The following is a 21661-nucleotide window of genomic DNA, read 5'->3' as shown; positions in this document are numbered from 1 at the left end:
TTATTATTTATTGGTATTGAAAATTAATTTATTGTTACTTAATTAATAATTGGTAATTAATTTATATTAATTGATTAATTGATAATTGTATTAATTGTATCAAATTATATGTGGATTGGGTTGTGTGTTTATTGGGGAATAGGGTGGGAAGTAATTTAATGTTATTAAAGTTATTATACATTTTTATTTATTGGTATTTTTAATGAATGTATTGTTAATTTATGATAATTCATTATTTAATTACAAAAAGGTTTACATTTATAAGTATGTTATTTTTAACCCCTACGCTATCTAACACTTTTCCTACTGTTGCTCTCACTGGAGTGGGAATAGTAATTTCTACCCACCTGCTATACAACACTTTCCCTACTGTTGCACTGTTTGGAGTGGGAATAGTAATTTTTACCCACCTGCTATCCAACACTTTCCCTACTGTTGCACTGTTTGGAGTGGGAATTGTAATTTTTACCCATCCGCTATCTAACAATTTCCCTACTGTTGCACTCACTGGAGTGGGAATAGTAATATTTACCCACCCGCTATCCAACACTTTCCCTACTGTTGCACTCACTTGAGTGGGATTAGTAATTTTTACCCATCCGCTATCCAACACTTTCCTACTGTTGCACTCACTGGAGTGGGAATGGTAATTTTTACCCACCTACTATCCAGCACTTTCCCTACTCTTGCACTCACTGGAGTGGGAATAGTAATTTTTATCCACCCGCTATCCAACACTTTCCCTACTGTTGCACTGTTTGGAGTGGGAATGGTAATCTTCACCCACCCGCTATCCAACACTTCCCCTACTGTTGCACTCACTTGAGTGGGATTAGTAATTTTTACCCATCCGCTATCCAACACTTTCCTACTGTTTCACTCACTGGAGTGGGAATAGTAATTTTTACCCACCTACTATCCAGCACTTTCCCCACTGTTGAACTCACTGGAGTGGGAATAGTAATTTGTATCCACCCGCTATCCAACACTTTCCCTACTGTTGCACTCACTGGAGTGGGAATAGTGATTTTTACCCACCCGCTATCCAACACTTTCCCTACTGTACCACTCTCTGGAGTGGGAATAGTAATTTTTACCCACCCGCTATCCAACACTTACCCTACTGTTGCACTCACTTGAGTGGGATTAGTAATTTTTACCCATCCGCTATCCAACACTTTCCTACTGTTGCACTCACTGGAGTGGGAATAGTAATTTTTACCCACCTGCTATCCAGCACTTTCCCTACAGTTGCACTCACTGGAGTGGGAATAGTAATTTTTATCCACCCGCTATCCAACACTTTCCCTACTGTTGCACTGTTTGGAGTGGGAATAGTAATTTTTACCCACCCGCTATCCAACACTTTCCCTACTGTTGCACTAACTTGAGTGGGATTAGTAATTTGTACCCATTCGCTATCCAACACTTTCCTACTGTTGCACTCACATGGAGTGGAAATAGTAATTTTTACCCACCTACTATCCAGCACTTTCCCCATTGTTGCACTCCCTGGAGTGGGAATAGTATTTTTTTTCCACCCACTATCCAACACTTTCCCTACTGTTGCACTCACTGGAGTGGGAATAGTGATTTTTACCCACCCGCTATCCAACACTTTCCCTACTGTACCACTCTCTGGAGTGGGAATAGTAATTTTTACCCACACGCTATCCAACACTTTCCCTACTGTTGCACTCACTGGAGTGGGAATAGTAATTTTTACTTTCCCGCTATCCGACACTTTCCCTATTGTACCACTCGCTGGAGTGGGAATAGTAATTTTATCCCCTACGTTATGCAACGTTTTCACTATTTTTATATTTAATGTACTGTAAAATATTAATTTAAAAATATATATTTGTAATGCTTTAACTTATATATAATTTATTTACATATATTTATATTATAGGTTTCTTTATATTTAAATATAATTATATTTTAAAATATGTTTTTAACATTTTAATATTATACATAATAATTAATTTTTTATATTATTAAAATTAATATATATATACAAAAATAAAAATGTATGTTTATTTTATGTAGATTAAAAATTTTATTTATTAATTTTGACCTTTTTTACTTAATTTTGAGTATGTTTTACTTAATTATATTTATTATTTAAATAATGTTATATTATTTTTAAGACATTTAAAAAATTTGATATTTTAGCATTCTATATTTTTAACATCGATATTTTTTACTCTATATTTTTGCACTTACCTGTTTGTAGATAGGGAGTTAATCTTCTGTCATTCTATATTTTTACTTCGATATTCTGGTAAATCGATATTCTTGTATTCTATATTGTCAGTGATCCATTTTTCTCAGGCCTTGTGTTGGAGAAAACATTGCCCTCCACATCCAGTGGTATATATAAGGTATATATAATTAATGTTTTGCTACCGTTCACCAGATTCCAGAAGATGGGGCAATAGGGCCACGAGCTTGAGCCACTGGCTTTCTTCACTGTGAAGGACAGCATTCTGCTTGTGCATAAATGCATTTTTGCCCACAAAATAGGACCCTTCATTGCCAGAGACTGCTTTACAGACTTTTTTTGTTGTTGTATTATTCACTTTTTTATTGTTTTGTGATGGCCCAGCAGGTCTCCAGATACTGGTATGAGCCCTTGCTGTTGCTCACAGTGTCCTTCTCGCATACACATGTATGTGTGTCCGTCTTTTAGTTGGTTTCCAACTGGTTCAAAGATGACAAACAGCGCATATGCAAGCATGCAGATGGCGGGGTGGCTACTTCTGAAGGACTTTCAACCCATAAGCATGCACTGGTGGCCAAATGTGATTGTTTCTGTAGAACAGAAACATTCAAAGAAGTCCACCTGTGAGTGTGCAGACAAGCACCTGGGACGCCATTGTTTACAATACTTATGTAATAAAGGTGAGAGAGCACAAGTCTGAAAAATGTATAAGTGCACCATATTTACAAGCACGTAGTTAGTTAACATGTACGTTGCACCAGAGTGTTTATATTTAGAAGTGAAATACACAGAGTGTCTTATATTCAGTGGTGAAATGCATAGAATGTTTAAGTAGAGTAACAATAATCATAACTGTGTGAGACTAATGTAGAAATGTTTGGGATGAATATGAAAACCTCATGTTCTCATGTTAAAGGAATCATGTTAGAGTTGAATAGAGCTTTACAAAACCAGTATAATGTGTAGGCCTCATGGCAATTCACAGAAAATCTAAACGTGCTGCTAAAATAATGTGAGACAAGGTTGACGTGGTTCTTCCAAATGTATTATTGAACTTAGGGTTGAAGTATATGCTTTATAGATGTGTTATTTTAGAAACGTATGCTAGTTAAGAATGTTTGCTGTTTAAATCAAGTTAATGTTTTAAGAGTGCAGGGACCTGCTTCATGTAAATCAAGTAGGCCTGAACTGATAATGTCGTATCGTTTGAACCACCATGTGCTCGTTAAGAAAGAAGTCGAGAGGTGTCCAGCACAGAGCTTGGAGTGTGTTTTATGACTCAAAGATATGGTGGAGTCTGGAATTTGAGGCCCACTGCAGGACGGACTGTATGCAGGTGCAAGGGTCTTAATCAGCTAGAATGAAAGGGGCTTTGTTCAGTGGCGCTTGGCGCAGGCCTGTAGGAGTTTCCAGGAATTTCAGGGGGTATCAGCGCACTGGAGAAGAAGCCTGGGAACCAAGGTCAACTATAACGAGGGTCTTCAAGAGTACCATCATGGAGTTTACCGCGCAAAGATGTACCACGTGAGGGGCGTCCCAAGGGGCGTTCCTATCGAAAATGTGATTTGGTATTAGGGAAAGCGACCCGGGAGGAGAGCAGAGCAGATGATTTTGGGAGCCTAAGGAAGCGGATGGGTAGGCAGATAGGCTGATCAGGAGAGACCCATTATCAGAGAAGAGACAAAGAGAAGTGCGTGATCTTCTTAGGAAGTCACCACGGCTGACACCTAGAGGGGTAAAGATCTTGTTAAGTAGGGATGTCACTTAGTGTAGTGTAAGGGATAGACTAACCTTAATTTTCTTTTCTGTAATGACTTTGAGATTGCAACTTGTATCCATTTTGGCAACCCTTATGGTTTTCGAGCTTGTACTTATTATTCTGTTTTTCAGACTCAGACTATTCAAAAAGTTCATGTTCATAGTGATACCAATTTATCTTTTGAATCTCATTTTGAGAAGTTTGTATCTTCAGTTATCTTTGACTTTATATTAAATCTTTGAAACTTAAAATTTGGTCAGTGGTCATTTAGAGTGGTGTAAGTTCTTAAATTGATTGACTTATTGTAAGATTACCTTTTACTCAATGACAGGTACCAACGATTCAGTCGACATAGTTTGGGATTTGGTAAGGTAACTAGTAACCAGTAATCCCGCGTTAGCAGTTGGTAGCAGAGTGAGGATGGTTATCTTCTTGAGGAAGGTAATCTAGAGAGGTTAGTTTACCCCAAGGCCCCTAGACATCGAGAGACGAGCAGCAGAAGAATCGTGTGCCGAAGGTGCAGACGGTGCGAGAAAAGCAGCAGTATCGGAGGAGAGTGAGTATAACAAGGGTCATGCGTGAACAGATTGCGGTGTTTTGTGTTGTATTTGTATTGTAATGTCTTGCGGAGTTGAATGCCTGTAGTGTGAATGAGAGAAGGTTGTGAGCGCGCGCAACCTGGTAAGCTGGTTACCTGGTAAACGGGTGAACTGGTGAAATCTTAAGTTCAGGCCAGAGCTTAAGTGGTTTTGGGTGTATCGAACATCCAGGGTAGTTGTCGACCATAGTACGGAGGTCACGAGGTACCATTGACCGCCGTGGATCCAAGATAGGGGGAGTGTAAGAGTGAGTGTATGAGTAACGGACGCTGGTCGAAAGTTACTGTGTGTGAGTAACCTATCGGAGAAGGCGATTGTCTGGAAGTAAACGGAAAGACATTTCGCCAAGTTAAGGTGACAACTACAGAAAGACTGTGGGCGTACAGTCAAGAAAGGTGATCGCTTGGACGGAAGTAATCATTTTTCAGAGTATGAATGGGACGCGTGCATGACCGAGGAGACGAGCTGAGAAAGGAGGGGAACTGCTGCGAAGGGGGACGGGTGACGTCGGCTAGAGCCGCGCTGTGATTGAGCGGTTGGTGTGACGTTAGCTAGAGCCGCGCTCTGGTTGGGCGGCTAGAGTGACGTCGGAGGAAAGTCGCGTACGGATAGGCCAGTTAGTAAGAACGGCGCTGAGATTGGTGGATTGTCATCAGGAAGTAAATAAACGCGGAGAAAGAGCGAAATCATGAAGTGTTTTAAGTGTTTGAAAGGGATTTTTAAACGTAAACGAAGTGAACATTATTACGGGGAAGAGGCTCCGCCGGAGGGTACACCAGCTCATTATATGGCAACGAATGTTGGGCTGCATACGATATTATGGATTGGGGCTTGGAATAAGCTTACGGAAGGGAATGAGGAAATGCAGTTCCCGAGGTACGGGACGTTTAAGTTAGAGGTGTTACATCGGCTAAAAGCAACCATGTCCTCATTGAAACCCTCGCCCAGACCAACACAGTTTGAGGCCCTTAATGCATGGATTAGGGCTGCACACGACAGAAATTTGAACAGGCGTCAACAAAGACTGACGCGATCGGTAAGAGCAGTGCGAGATTCTAAATGGGATGAGGAAGCAAAGCGGTGGAGGGTACAGGTTATTGAGGTGGAAAAAATGTATCCGATGAGGGAGGTGGCAGGAGGAGGAGGAAACCTCATGGAAGAAGACGAGGAAAGCGAGTCGGAAGACAATCTGATAAATAGATTGTTAATGGATAGACCACCTCCGAGAGTTGAGGAAATTGAAGATAGAGGGCTCGCAAGGGAAGATGGGAATGCCATAGAGGGGTATACACCACTCCCTATATCGGAATGGACACCTATCAAAGGTGGGGAGACACCTCAACCTAGTACAATACAGAGTGTAGTGGGAAGGTTTGTGGTGCAGAAAACGCCAGCCACCGAAAGGGTTGAGTCCTTTGGATTGCCAGACGCTCTTCAAGTGCCTGTTACCATAGGACCTATAGTATCGATCTATAACCCAGAGAGAGACAGAGAGGAAGAACAGAGGCAATTGGATAGAGAAAGGATCGAGATGGAAAGGAGGAATAACGTGACAAATGCATGGAAGCAATTGCCAGGTTCGGTAACATGGAACACCCCATTAGGGACATCTGTAGGTCCCAACACGGAACAGGGAGGTCTGAGAGGACCGATGGACCTAAGGGGACCACGGCCAAAGTCCTATACAGAATTAAGAGCTGATTTGAGGGAATGGGATGGGTCCGCAGTAACCCCGAGTAATAGGTCGAGAACGGAACCAGAATGGGAAAGCAGAGGTAACGGGACTGTATCTCACTGTGGGGCCAGCGAAAGCAGTCAGGGTCGGGAAGGCCGAAGTCCCGAGAATAGAGGGGATGCATGTCCTACAAATCAGAGAGAACAGCAGGAACAGAATACGAAGAGTATGGAGTGTGAGGAGGTGTCTCGCCTCACGCAAACAGAGGGAGACCAAAGAACGCAAGAGTACAGGGATAGGTTCAGGTGCACTCATCACTCACACGCACCTGGGGAAAATGTACAGCACTGGCAAAGAGGGAACAGTGAAAGGTCACGTCATACATCGAGTGATCGGAGGTCACAGATGCATGAGGAAGAAAGAGGGAGTAATGGAACATCTTGCCCTGCATCCCGTGAAACTAGCCAGGATGGGGAGAGAGAGGCTAGGAGGCATGAAGGAGTGTTTCACCACCCACCCCGAGAGGATGGAAAGGCATGGGACCTAGAGAGATGGGAACAGGGGAGGACTCCCTATAACTCACCAATACCTAAACGTAGATCTCGGAGCTGGGATGGGAGAGATGCGGATGGAGGAGCTAAATTGAGTGTCTTGAAAGCTGAAATTAAGGCAAAAAGGCTTGATGTTACTGGTTTAAAATCAGATGTTGATGAGATAATAGATGGAACATTGCCTTTGGAAAGGATAGAATTGTATGAACAGGATGAGTTATTGTTCATGGCAAAGGATATTACTAGGAAAGCTAGAGCGTTTCATGAGAAACTGACTGATTTGGCAGATAGGTATGCCGTGGATTTATCTAGGACAAGGGCATTGCAGAGTAACCACAGATTACAGTACGCAGACCAAGACCTAGATGAGAAGAGGACTACTGGATTGAAAACTCACATAAGGGAGTTGATATCTGGGATAAGAGTGTGGAGAGAACTGGATAAATGGGAAGAAAGGTGGTCAAAAAAGGGCACGGTTAGGCGAAGAACAAATGTGATGACCCCTGAGGGAAGGGTAATGCAGATGGAGGCATTCCCTTTGCGAGAAATATCAAATGGAAATTATGTACATGTGCCCTGGAGTAGAGGAGACTTAGCTGCATTTACCAACTCATTTCCGAAGTTGAGGGACAATCCAGTAGAGTGGTATAAACAGGTAGAGAGGTTTGTCAAAATCTCGAAAGTACTGTGGATTGATTTGAACACGTTGTTTGACATCGTGGTCCCATCTGATTTGTGGACCCCGTGCAAGACTAGTGTTGAATGGCCAAATACTGAACCAGTGAGGGATGTTCGGACTAATGGACCGTCCGAGATTGTCATGCGAAAGTATGAAAGGGTAATAGCATGGCTGAAAGATAAGGTACCACCACAGGATATAGATTGGGTGAAAATAGACCGAACAAGGCAGGAACCTAAGGAGACAGTTCACGAGTTTTATGAAAGATTATTGAAAACATTCAAGCAATACAGTGGACTAGATGTAATGGATCCCAAAGATATAGGGCAGTTTGTGTCAAAGTTTGTCTTGGGGTTGAGACCTGATATTTGTTTGATGATACAGCAACATTTAATCTGTTGGCAGAACAAACCACTAGATGAGATTTTACGTTATGCGAGGTACTGCAGTGACGAGATAGATTCTAAAGCCAAGAATCTAAAGGAGAAATTGATGGTGGTGCAAATGCAGTCCGCTGGGAAGGGTGGCCAGCAGAAGCAGGGGATGGGACGAAAACCAAACGGTCAGAACAAAGATAATGAAGAAGGGCAGAGACCTAGGATAGACTTTGCCACTTTAAAGAAAACGACAAAGTGCCATCAGTGTCACCAGATGGGGCATTGGCGACGCGAGTGTCCCTTTAACACTGAAAATGGAGAGCTAGAAGTAGAAGAGCAGGTTCAAGAAGTCCCAACTCCAAAGGTGACAGTTCCAGGAGGCAAGGTGGCCAAAGGGGGGACTTCGGCCCCACGGGCCCAGTTCCCACAGCCACCGAAGGTAGCGACAGGGGGAAAGGTCTTTAAACAGATGCCTCTCTTCATCGAGGAAGAAAAGTGTTATTACATTGATCCATTGACAGGACAACGTGTGAGCAGTGAAGAGGACTGTACCCTCGGGGCAGTCCTAGAAGTGGATCAAAGAGGGCCATTTGTTGAGGCAGAAGTGGCAGGGTGTCCCACTACGTTCTTAGTGGATACTGGGGCTACTCGATCAACACTGAGATCGGCGGTGGTTCCAGACTTGCCGATGTCAGGGGAAACAATTCAGGTGGTAGGAGTCGCGAACAAAAGAATGACTAGTCCCTTGACAGAACCAGTGTCTGTGAAAATAGGAAATCATATGAACGAACATCAGTTTGTGGTTTGTGACTCGAGTCCGGTATGTCTGTTAGGAAGGGATTTGTTGTGCAAATTGAACTGCACCATATACTGCACCCCGCAAGGAGTGGAGGTACAGACTACCGACGATGATGCTACCTTTAAGGTGGCCAATTCAAAATCCTGTGTAGAACTATATCCTACTCTGACTGTAGAAGATCTTCCCCAAGATTTAAGAGTTGCAGTGGCGTCAGAGGTATGGGATTTCACAGGAGAAGATATAGGATTGATTAAAGGGGTAGAACCGGTAAAAATTCTGGTAAAACCAAAAGTTGAGTTTCCAAGAACGCCTCAATACAAATTGTCCCAGGAAACGATTGCGGGGATAAAACCTGTGATCGAGTCAATGATACAACAGGGAATACTGAAAGAAATCGTGGGTAGTCCTTGTAACTCCCCGATTATGGGTTTGCAGAAACCTAGCGGGAAATTCCGGATAGTGCAGGATTTACGAAAAATTAACAACATAGTCGTTTCATGTTGTCCCGTGGTACCGAATCCTTCAGTGATATTGTTTCAAATACCATGTCAAGCAGAATGGTTCACAGTGATAGATCTTTGCCAGGCCTTCTTTTCAATCCCATTGGATGAAGAGAGCAGGTATCTTTTTGCTTTTAAAATGGAAGATCGCGTTTTAACATGGTGTCGAATCCCACAAGGATTCACAGACAGCCCATCCATCTTCAACCAGTTGTTGAAGAAGAATCTCGAAAATCTAGTACTGCCGCAGAACTCGGTTCTGGTCCAGTACATAGATGACCTACTTGTTGCGTCAGAGACAGAGGAAGCCTGTAAAGCAGATTCAATTGCCTTACTGAACCATTTAGCCGAAAATGGACATAAGGCATCTCCGAGCAAGTTGCAGTACTGTCTGACGGAAGTACAGTATTTAGGGCACCGGTTAGAGAAAGGAAAACGTAAGGTGTCACCAGAGAGGATTGAGGCGATAATGAAGATGAATGCGCCCACAACACAGAGAGAAGTTAGAATGTTCCTAGGAATGGTGGGTTACTGCCGACAGTGGATAGTTAACTTTTCACTGAAAGCAAAGCCCTTACAGAAACTGACGCACAAGGAGGTGAGTGATCCGGTACCATGGGATGAAGAATGTCTGGTGGCGTTTTTACAGCTGAGAGACGATTTATGTCGTGCTCCGGCTCTGGGAATGCCCGATTATGAGAAATCCTTTTCACTCTATTGCTGTGAGAGAGAGGGATGTGCTTTGTCAGTCTTGGCACAGACCCACGGAAATGCCCGTAGACCAGTTGCATATTTTTCGGCTACATTAGATCCAGTAGCCGCAGCGTTGCCCGGATGTCTCAAATCCGTTGCTGCAACGGGTGTCAGCATTGAAAGGAGCGAGAGTATTGTGATGGGACATCCAGTGGTGGTGTATGTACCACATTCAGTTGAATTGCTAATGACCAGGACGAAGACGCAGCATCTGACCAATAGTAGGCTCACGCGCTACGAGCAAGTTATTCTTGCCGCGGAGAACGTGACTCTCAGGAGATGCTCTGTCTTGAATCCTGCTACTTTAATGCCATTACCTACTGTAATAGAAGGCGAAGGATGTGAAGACCACGATTGCCTTGATGTGACTGAACTATGCACGAAACCCAGACCAGATATTGTGGATGAGCCGTTGTCTGACCCCGATGAAATTTATTTTGTTGATGGCTCATGTTTAAGAGACGATACTGGTCGGTTGAGAGCAGCTTATGCTGTTTGTACCATTACTGGAGTTGTGGAAGCCGCTTGCCTAGAAGGAGTACATTCCGCACAGGTAGCAGAAATTATTGCCCTAACTTGTGCCTGCATAGCAGGAAACGGAAAGAGAGTCACTATATACACTGACAGCCAATATGGTTTCGGTGTGGTTCATGATTTCGGGCAGTTGTGGTCTCAGAGAGGTTACATGACCTCCTCTGGTTCGCCCATTCGAAACGGAGAATTTGTGAGGTTGTTATTAGAAGCATTACAAGGTCCAGTTGACATCGCAATAGTAAAGTGTGTAGCACATACTAAAAATACAGATTTTGTGTCACAAGGTAACAGATACGCTGATGAAGTCGCACGCTATTGTGCGGAACAAAATTATTCTTTCTCAAAGGTGGAAATAGAAGGTGCAGAAGAAAAGACTGAATTAAGCATGATGTTAGAAACTGTAGACACTTGGGAGGATTTAAGAATAATGCAGGAGAACGCACCTGAAACAGAGAAAAAGGCATGGGAAATAGCAGGTTGTGTGCGAAGCGAAATGGATTTTTGGGTTTCAGCAGATGGGAGGGCTGTGTTACCTGAAGAATTAGCTAATCCCATGGCGAGAGAAATACATGGTCCAGTACATCTAGGAAGGGATGCTATGATGAGAGTGTTTAGGCAAACTTGGTATTGCCCAAAATTTAGAATAGCAGCAGAATCAGTATGTAAGCGATGTGTTACCTGCCAACAACTGAACGTAGGCAAACGAACACCAGTCACACTGAGTCACATTGGGAGGTCGGGGGGGCCTTTCAATAGAATGCAACTAGATTTCATCGAAATGCCAAGAGTTAATCGCCTTCGGTATGTGTTGGTGATTGTATGCGTATTTTCCAGATGGGTTGAAGCGTACCCTACACGTAGGTGCGATACACTCACAGTGGCTAAATTGTTGCTCAGGGAGTTGATACCGCGCTTCGGGGTGCCTGCCTCTTTGGAATCTGACAGAGGAAAACATTTTAACAGCGAAATAGTGAAGATGTTGTGCTCCACACTGAATATCGATCAAAAGCTGCATTGTAGTTATCGACCAGAAGCTTCAGGAATTGTGGAACAAGTGAATGGCACATTGAAGAATAGATTGGCTAAAGTAGTGGCATCCACATCCTTGAGTTGGCCAGATGCTCTTCCTTTAGTGCTCATGAGCATGCGCAGCACACCTGACAGGAGGACAGGTCTCTCTCCCCACGAGATCCTGATGGGGAGGGCCATGAGACTTCCCACAGTTCCAACTACTGCCCTATTGAATATTACAGATGATCTGATCTTGGATTATTGTAAAGGACTGTCTGACGCCATCCATTCTGTGTCCCTTCAGGTGCATGCGGCTGAAGTTCCAGCATCGAGGAACCTGTGCCATGACCTGAACCCAGGGGACTGGGTGTTGGTTAAAAAACACGTCCGGAAGAACTGCCTAGATGTTCGCTGGCGTGGGCCCTTTCAGGTAATCCTGATAACGAACACCGCGGTGAAGTGCGGGGGGCTGCCAAATTGGATCCATGCATCCCATACTCGAAGAGTTCCAGCACCTCTAGAAGGAACAGCTCCTATCCCAGACGAAAGCCCGGAAGTGGAAGAAGGGTCGCAAGAAGGGATTGCAGCAGCTGAGGGGGTGTCGGAAGAAGTTGGGAACGCAACGGATTCAGAAGAAGAGCGAAGGCAGGACGGCAGTGAGACGGAAGACGCAACTGAAGGAGAGAGCAGAAGTGAATACGACTCAGACTCAGATCCGTATCAGAGCGACCAAGAACCAAGTGAGAGGACAAGGAATAGGAGAATAAGGCTTGGAGCTGCCACTTGGCCAGCAAGGAGAAGAAGGCTAAGTTTGAGGTCGGCCCAGGAAGAAACGCTTGCTCCTATATCCGAAGACTCAGATCCAGAAGAAGATATCCAGGATCAAGCCGAGGAGGGCCTTAGAAGATCAAGGAGGGTGCGAGTGCCTAGCAGAAGATACTCTACTCCCGACTGGACCTACCTCGTTGCAGATGTCTGGGGGGCACAGAACCGGGAGGATCCGGGAAGTGGACCTGGTCAGAACTAACCCGATCATCACAGTGCAAATAAGGTTTCTACTGCCAGGAGCGGAGACCGAAAGGTTGCTGACACTCGACATCGTTCATCCTCCTCTCCTGAGCGGAATAAGAAAATTGATTTTAGAGACAGTTGAGTTTCCAGTTTGCTGTTCACGATATCCAATATTGGAGGGAACTCTTCTTCGTTTGGAAATGCTTGAGCGAGTAGTAGAAATTCTAGGAGCGCTCATAGTTGTGGATTAATACCATATTGCGAATGTCTTCAAGGGGGCGCAGAACTGGAAAGGTGAAGAAAGTGATCCTGATTAGAACGGACCCCTTTGTAATTGTGGATGTAGAGCTGATAGTACCAGGAGTAGAAATTGAAAAAACGTTAACTCTCAATTTCGTCCGTCCACTTGTCCAGAGCGAAATAAGGAGAATAATCCTAGAAACAGTTGACTTTCCATGTTGTGGTACGAACTGCCCAGAACCTGAGGGAATGTTACTTCGGATGGACATTTATGAAGACGTAGTGTCCCTCCTTGAGCCATACATAACTTTAGATGAAAATAAGACTTTTGAAAAGAAATTGTAAACTTGTTGCAAGATAACCTAGCGCCGAGTGGAAGAAGAAAAGTGGTAGGGGTTTCCTTTTAGTGGATGGAGAAGGGCTAGGGTTGTCTAATTTCTACTGGACTTTGAACTGTTTTGCGGAAATAAATTGTCAAGCTTCCAAGTGTTCAAAAGAAAGACATTGCGAGAAAGAAAGACTTTTGGCTCAGAAAAGAGAAGAAGTGAATGCTGGAAGAAAGTCAAGAACTACACTGTTTGAGAACATGGAGGCTGGCAACCCGAACCGCAGGGCAAAATGCATAGTTGGCACACTTTTAGGAGTAGTGATTTCCCTGATAGTTTTAGTGGTTACTGTCTCATACATAGTGGGACACGAGAGAGATGCAACTGCAGTGAAGGAGGACAAGGGAGTGTCAACACCGAGAACTCCTATTGCTAATGATAAGGGAAACATCAATGATAAAGACAAAGCATTGTTAGATGCAGAAGTAAAAAGGTTACACATGGATGAGTCACAGGGAAATTACAGGTCAAATGCTTATGCTAAATTGCTTTATGAATACGTTGACGCCATGGAGGTGAAGAATTGCTACGTTTGTATGCAATTACCAGCTTCTGTGGAGGAGGGTATCAGATACCATCATCTTCCATTGACATATGGAATAACATGCAGTTTGTTGTTGAGCATATTTTATGGACGAGATGGATTTGAGTATTATTTCTCGAATTTCGACTCGACATTGCCAGAGGTCCCGAATTTCAAGCATTTGAACAAATGGGACTATTACAAAAACGAAGACAGATTACACAAATGGTTTATTCCATGGAAAACGTTAGATACTTCACATGCCCGAAGAAACAATCTGACTTGTCAAGTATCAGAAGTTGAGAAAAAGTTTATAGGACAGGTAGATACTAGATACAGGAGGCAGAAGATTTTGAAGGCATCAGGAGAATGGGAAACAGATTGGACCAAGGAGGAAAGGGCACATCAAAGAAAAGGTAGTATTGGTCCAATTGCTTTGGATAAGGAGAAACGGGGGAAACTGTGCATTCACAGGAGTTACTCCTATTATGAGAATTTTTATGTAGGTCAAGTCAATTGTGAACATGCCTTTCAATTGGAGTACTACTCTAAGGACTTTTTGAAAGGGATGCAAGCAATACCAAACGTATATTTTGTATGTGGAAGAAATGCCTATGTGAAGTTACCAGATAATTGGTACGGATCATGCTATCTGGCTGTTGTCTTCCCTAAAATATATCATGTTGAGAATTTAGAAACGACAAAGAAAGAAATACCAACTCGGTGGAAGAGAGGGCTGGGTGCAGCAGAAGTAGTTGGAGATGTACTCGGTGCTGCATTCCCTTTCTTAGGACTGATATTGAATGACATTAAGATCAGGAGGTTAGCTACAGTCGTAGATAGGCTATCTGCCAGTACTGCAAGATCATTGATGCTGATAGAAGGGGAGATGCAATCGATTAGGGCAATGGTTCTTCAGAACCGACTTGCTTTAGACGTCCTGTTAGCTAAAGAGGGAGGAGTCTGTAAGGCTTTGAAGGTCCAGGAATGCTGCACTTACATTCCAGACAATTCAAAACCTCTAGAGAAGTATATACGAAACATCACTGCCATACACTACGAAATTGAGGACCTGGCAAAAGTAAATGTGTGGGAAAAAGTAGGTCATGGAATGGGTAAAGTTGGAGGTTGGTTTGCCAACTTAGGAAAGGGTATCGTTTGGTACATACTGAAACCCATCATCATAATTGTGATTTGCGTAATCACTTTGTGGGGATTGGTGCGTTTGTATCAATGTTATAGAGCAAATAGGTTGCAGAGAACTATGAGGAAACAGGAGGAAGAGTTGACAGCGATGCAGGACACTCAATACAAGAGTCTGAAAGCATTGGAGACTATGAAAAGAGGTGGCACTGCCATGACTTCACTTTGAAGGGTTCTACATTTTTAGTGTCCTGATGGTGATGACCCCTGAAGGTCATCAAAGGGAGGATTGAGAGAGCACAAGTCTGAAAAATGTATAAGTGCACCATATTTACAAGCACGTAGTTAGTTAACATGTACGTTGCACCAGAGTGTTTATATTTAGAAGTGAAATACACAGAGTGTCTTATATTCAGTGGTGAAATGCATAGAATGTTTAAGTAGAGTAACAATAATCATAACTGTGTGAGACTAATGTAGAAATGTTTGGGATGAATATGAAAACCTCATGTTCTCATGTTAAAGGAATCATGTTAGAGTTGAATAGAGCTTTACAAAACCAGTATAATGTGTAGGCCTCATGGCAATTCACAGAAAATCTAAACGTGCTGCTAAAATAATGTGAGACAAGGTTGACGTGGTTCTTCCAAATGTATTATTGAACTTAGGGTTGAAGTATATGCTTTATAGATGTGTTATTTTAGAAACGTATGCTAGTTAAGAATGTTTGCTGTTTAAATCAAGTTAATGTTTTAAGAGTGCAGGGACCTGCTTCATGTAAATCAAGTAGGCCTGAACTGATAATGTCATATCGTTTGAACTACCATGTGCTCGTTAAGAAAGAAGTCGAGAGGTGTCCAGCACAGAGCTTGGAGTGTGTTTTATGACTCAAAGATATGGTGGAGTCTGGAATTTGAGGCCCACTGCAGGACGGACTGTATGCAGGTGCAAGGGTCTTAATCAGCTAGAATGAAAGGGGCTTTGTTCAGTGGCGCTTGGCGCAGGCCTGTAGGAGTTTCCAGGAATTTCAGGGGGTATCAGCGCACTGGAGAAGAAGCCTGGGAACCAAGGTCAACTATAACGAGGGTCTTCAAGAGTACCATCATGGAGTTTACCGCGCAAAGATGTACCACGTGAGGGGCGTCCCAAGGGGCGTTCCTATCGAAAATGTGATTTGGTATTAGGGAAAGCGACCCGGGAGGAGAGCAGAGCAGATGATTTTGGGAGCCTAAGGAAGCGGATGGGTAGGCAGATAGGCTGATCAGGAGAGACCCATTATCAGAGAAGAGACAAAGAGAAGTGCGTGATCTTCTTAGGAAGTCACCACGGCTGACACCTAGAGGGGTAAAGATCTTGTTAAGTAGGGATGTCACTTAGTGTAGTGTAAGGGATAGACTAACCTTAATTTTCTTTTCTGTAATGACTTTGAGATTGCAACTTGTATCCATTTTGGCAACCCTTATGGTTTTCGAGCTTGTACTTATTATTCTGTTTTTCAGACTCAGACTATTCAAAAAGTTCATGTTCATAGTGATACCAATTTATCTTTTGAATCTCATTTTGAGAAGTTTGTATCTTCAGTTATCTTTGACTTTATATTAAATCTTTGAAACTTAAAATTTGGTCAGTGGTCATTTAGAGTGGTGTAAGTTCTTAAATTGATTGACTTATTGTAAGATTACCTTTTACTCAATGACAGGTACCAACGATTCAGTCAACATAGTTTGGGATTTGGTAAGGTAACTAGTAACCAGTAATCCCGCGTTAGCAAAGGTTTACAAAAACATTTAAAAAATGGCACACCCAATACGCTGTCAGCCAACTCCAGAATTATTGTATTTGGCAGTGCTTGTTTCGTGACCAGGAAGCCTAAACATCCTGCTCCGACCTGCTTTTGCTGAGTTCCAACACCGAACCCACCCGATACTTGTTTGATATGGCGCACCCAAAGGGAACCCATTTTTAGACATTATAACACTCACAAACCTGCTCACTGCTGGAATGACCTCGTCAAGTGCAAACATTGTTGATGAAAATGCTGCTCTGCGACAGACAACTATGCGCTATCCAACCTCACTCTCACAGCTACCAGGGCATATGTTTCTAGTCACATCAAAAAAGGTAAAAACGTCTTTAATCGTGATTTTGCCGTAAGACTAGGTGGTATGATGCACATCAAGGAAAAGGATGGTTCCAATTACCAACACCTCTAGCAGCAACCTGGTTGGGGGCTACTCCCACAGTCACTCAAAATACCAATTGTTTCAGAAGACTTTTATGTCTATGACAAGTTAGGTCAGTAGACTTTCGCCAAGTTCCTTGGACCCTAGTTTTAAGTGGCTTGTGTACTGTTAATGGACATTCAAGTGCACCAAAGCCACATTTAACATGTGAAAACGTAGGGGCATATTATCAAGGGGGTTTATCTCCGCTTTTTTGGCTTTAAAAGCCAAGAAAGCGGAGATAAAATTATCTCCCTATTACCAAGCTGTCGCTAACACCAGTTAGCGACAGCTAGTAGGAGATAGCGACCATCTTGGGCCCCACTTTGCATGTCAGTGATATTTATCACTAATGACATGCAAAGTGGGCGTGCCAAGATGTTAGCGACTGGAAACAGTCGCTAACATCGCTATCTCCTATTACCAACTTTTGGAGATATTCGCGCTAAGCGCGAATATCTCCAAAAGCTAACACCTGCCCCTGAGCAGTTCTTAGCCATGTTATCCAATGGGAGGTGGATAACATGGCTAAGAGCATTAGCTCGATAATGCATGAATATCGCTGACTTTTCAGCGATATTCATGCATTTCGGCCGATTTTTAGCGCTTAGGAGATAAACCTTGATAATAGCAAGGTTCCTAAGCGATAAAAATAGGCGATGCTTAGCGATACTTAGCGATAAACAAAGTGTCTCTAACCCTACTTAGCGATAAATATCGCTATTTGTTGATAATATGCCCCGTACATCCTTATTTAATCGAAGATAACGACAGAACAGATGTATCTTTCTGTTCGGACACGGAACAGACTATCCTACACAGATTAAGAACTTCTCAGTTTCTTTTGCTGTAGGAGTTCTACGTTACTGACAGATCCCTGTTTACGTTTCGTAATGTCTGAGAAAGGTACCTCAGTGGATAACAGATACTTGTTGACCCTGCCACCAAAGGTTCTTAAGGTGACACAGTGCTTTTTTGTATTTTATATTTTATGGAAAGTTCATAACCAGCTTCTCATTTTTTCCTCTCTTCATTAAGTAGCAACGGAAAAAGGAAACACCCTTTCCTAAACAAAGACCAATTATACTTTTGAGGCACAGAAGGAACAATGTATCTAAACTCCTATCCCCAGCAATGCTCTAGTCCAAAGCATTTCTTTCTAGATACAAAAACCTCAGCGAGAGAAGCCCCCCAGTTGGAGTGCACGCTAATGACCATAACGCCTTATTCTGCCACGAATGAACATGCAGTGAGATCAATCTACACTGTCCTAGAGAAAGAGCTACTTACAATCAAAAAACCTTTTCTTGAGTTAGCTTTTGATCTGGCCAACTCCATAACATCTGGCCAACCCCATAACCATGTAAATGGCACTCTCTCGAGTGGAATGACACCAGAATGCTGCTGTAAAATATTATCTGACATCAATATCATGTCCTAAATATTGTTTACAAAAATGAATATATGTGTTATTTCTATAGCATGAACCTTGAGAGGTTGTGGATGGTTAATGCATTGTGATGTAGAGTTCTTTAAATAGGAGAGTCTTCAACTCTTTCCTAAATTGGAGCAGCATTCTGGCATCCTGATGTATACAGGATGTTATTCCATATCCTGACTATGTATATTGAAAAGGGCTGTGGTCTGGTTTTTAACATTTTAGGGGCATATTCACAAGGAGCTATCACTGAATTAACAGGACTTTATCGCAGCCAAAGTCGTGATAAATTTACCCCACCATTTACAAGCATGTGCTAACAGCCAAGAGCACCACTTTTCCCGTGATAGCAGCCTAAAAAAACATTGCCACAGAGGAACCCCGCAAATATCGCTAATGAGATGCAGAGTAGGCATTCCCGTGCCAAAACCCGCGACAACACCACACTTCGACATTCACAATGAACAGACAGAACCGCAAAAAAAAAAAAACACACGATTAGCAGCAGGAAATTTACACCTGCTCTGACCTAGTGTAAAGTCGGACCACAGTCTGCACCACAAAAGGGAGCACAGCCACACCTGAAGACAAACAGATGCCATGGAGCAACTGAACATGCAGCACGGACACCCGAGAGGGCCACTAAACCCACTGACACCACACCCAGACCTGCAACCCCCCCCCCCGTCCCAACCCCAAACCAGGACCAAGAAACTGCACACCAACACCATGAATCACAAACAAATATGTTGCCTGAGGTCGCACAAGCAGGAAAATCAACATACATGCGTCGCCAGAAAACGGAGAACCAGTCATACAGCAATGCAATTACCAACACAAAACACCATACAAACAAAAGACAAAACAACCAATCGGATGAGTCCAAGTGGGTCCACACTGGATGATCCATAGGACATCGCCTGGAAGATGAAATCCAACAGAAGAAGGTGTGCTGTGCACCGAACAAAGGACGGAGAGTGAGAGAGCAAGGGAGAGAGACGGAGTGAGAATAGACAAGCAGCGCAGGGCCTTGCAGGGCACCTGGCACCACATGCCAATATGTGTATGTGTATCGCCATCCGTACACCATGAACCCAAGGCTGTGCCCCAATCTCAGCCACAAAGCCACATCACATTCCAAAACTGCAAATAGTAGTCAGACAAACGTCAGGGATGAAAGCTCCACTGTTCCAATGCAGAAGGCGGGAGGACACCTGCACCTGTGACCTTGGTCCAGAACGCGCCTGGAACACCCTGAGGGAGATGCCATTCCAGATGTGGACGACTCCCACACCACGCATTGCGCAAAGGAACTATCCGACTGATCCACACCCCACACACAGAAGCCCCTGCCTGAGGTACCCCCGCATGGGATGGCCTTGACTGTCATGGAAACAGCAACCATTCTGCCCAATGTTGCACACACATTCAAATTATTGCTCAGAGCTATGGCATATCCTCCACACAACTGCCACAGTACAGAAGAGTGCCGGTTCCATAAGACGCACCAGGGCAACAGCAGGCCATACCGGGCACGCGCACAACCCCCATCACGTGGAACAGTACAGTGCACACATGCTGCATTTACTGGGCGCAGTGCCACTGGCAGTGCTGCGGATCAGTGACCGGCTCAGCTTCTGTATTGCCTACGTCAACTGCATCCAGCCCTGGTTCCACTGCTGAACATGCACATTCGAGTGTCCCATGGATGTCTGCCTATCCAACACAATGGTGGCTGAACTGGATTATGACTTGTGTCTGCGTCCCCTGTTAGATCACAAACAGGAGTGTTACTGAGAAAGCCGTGCATGGGATGCCTTGACATACTGCAGCACTTGGAGATCTTTGGTGATTAGCGCTTTATAAATGCAATTTAACATTAACTTTAACATACTGCGTATGTATTGGCAGTTGTGCATGGGAGATTTCACAATTCCTCGTGTGCAGTGACCACATAGAGGCGCTACCCTATTGGGCTGTCTTGCGGATTGGTGAAACGGCTTGGGCTAAGCACACCTGCCCGGACCAGTTAATGAATTAGTTCATCCTGGTGTTCCTTGAACACGACAACGACGTACTATTGGAACACATTGCATATGAATCTGCGCAGGCATTCAGGGACGAGTAACTACGTTCCTGCTGCCACAACTGATTGCTACCCACAACACAGGTCCCAACAACATGTTGCATCGTGGGGATAGCTCACATATCCCAACACAACAGAGGACACGTCTGCCATTGTCTGAACTCTGGATGCATGTGCGTGGAACGAGTGTGTACACACACCTGTACAAGGTGAGGCAGGACCATGGTCGTAGCAACACAGCTTCGTTTGGCAATGTTGCCAATTCGGACACACTGCTGGGGTACAGCACACACACAGCAGTGTGGCACAACATGTGAACCTGTCGGAGCCTTTCACCTGAGGGCTGTCTGCAGAGCAGACAATAGGCGCACTCACGGGGCAATGGGAAGATGTCTAACAACACCTGACTCATCCAGCACTGCAAGGTGGCCTGGGAGCATTGCCATCCGTGATGATCTATGTCCATTGTAGCAACAACAATGTATGAACCTCAACATGTACCCATGCTGCGTGCAAGTGTCTTAAGCCTGTCCCTGCCTGTTGTGGCTGTTGCCTCATCCGTACTGACACGCACATGCCAATAAAGTCTATGTCAACCCACTTGTGTCTAACTGTGAGGTGTGTTGATTTGATTGTCCACTCGTTTGCCACAATGAGCATCGTCCCTACACAGGGAGGAACTAACTGATGCATGTGCAATGGTGGTGTGTCCCTTTTGCAAGTTCAACCTCTGTGAGCCAGACATGGTTTTTTGATTGGTGCTGGCCGACATGCGCACATATGTGCCTACAGCAATGTGAGTTTGGTGTGCAACCTCTGACCATGTGAAGCAATATCATACATCATAACAGAATGTGTCCACACAGATGCGGGTAAGTAGGTATGTGACATGCTGTCTGTTGATGTGCAATGGGGACACAGCTAGTACTCAGCTTAACAGTCAACCAATTTGCCATGTGTCTCAGGGATACGCATGCGCATAGATGTACCTTCATGTGCAATCATTGTCCCAATATCCAGCCATACTTCTATACGTGAGTGAACATAGTAATACACATGGTGGATACACACACCAGTTTCTCCATGGGAGGTTTCACTCTTTTGATTAGCAGGGTGCCCTGAAAATTGCTGAAACACTCTGTCAAAAGAGC

This window comes from Lissotriton helveticus, chromosome 5_1 (assembly GCF_964261635.1).
Source record: "Lissotriton helveticus chromosome 5_1, aLisHel1.1, whole genome shotgun sequence".
Lineage (NCBI taxonomy): Eukaryota > Metazoa > Chordata > Amphibia > Caudata > Salamandridae > Lissotriton > Lissotriton helveticus.
The sequence above is the reverse complement of the archived record's forward strand: the minus strand, read 5'-3'. Positions refer to the sequence as shown.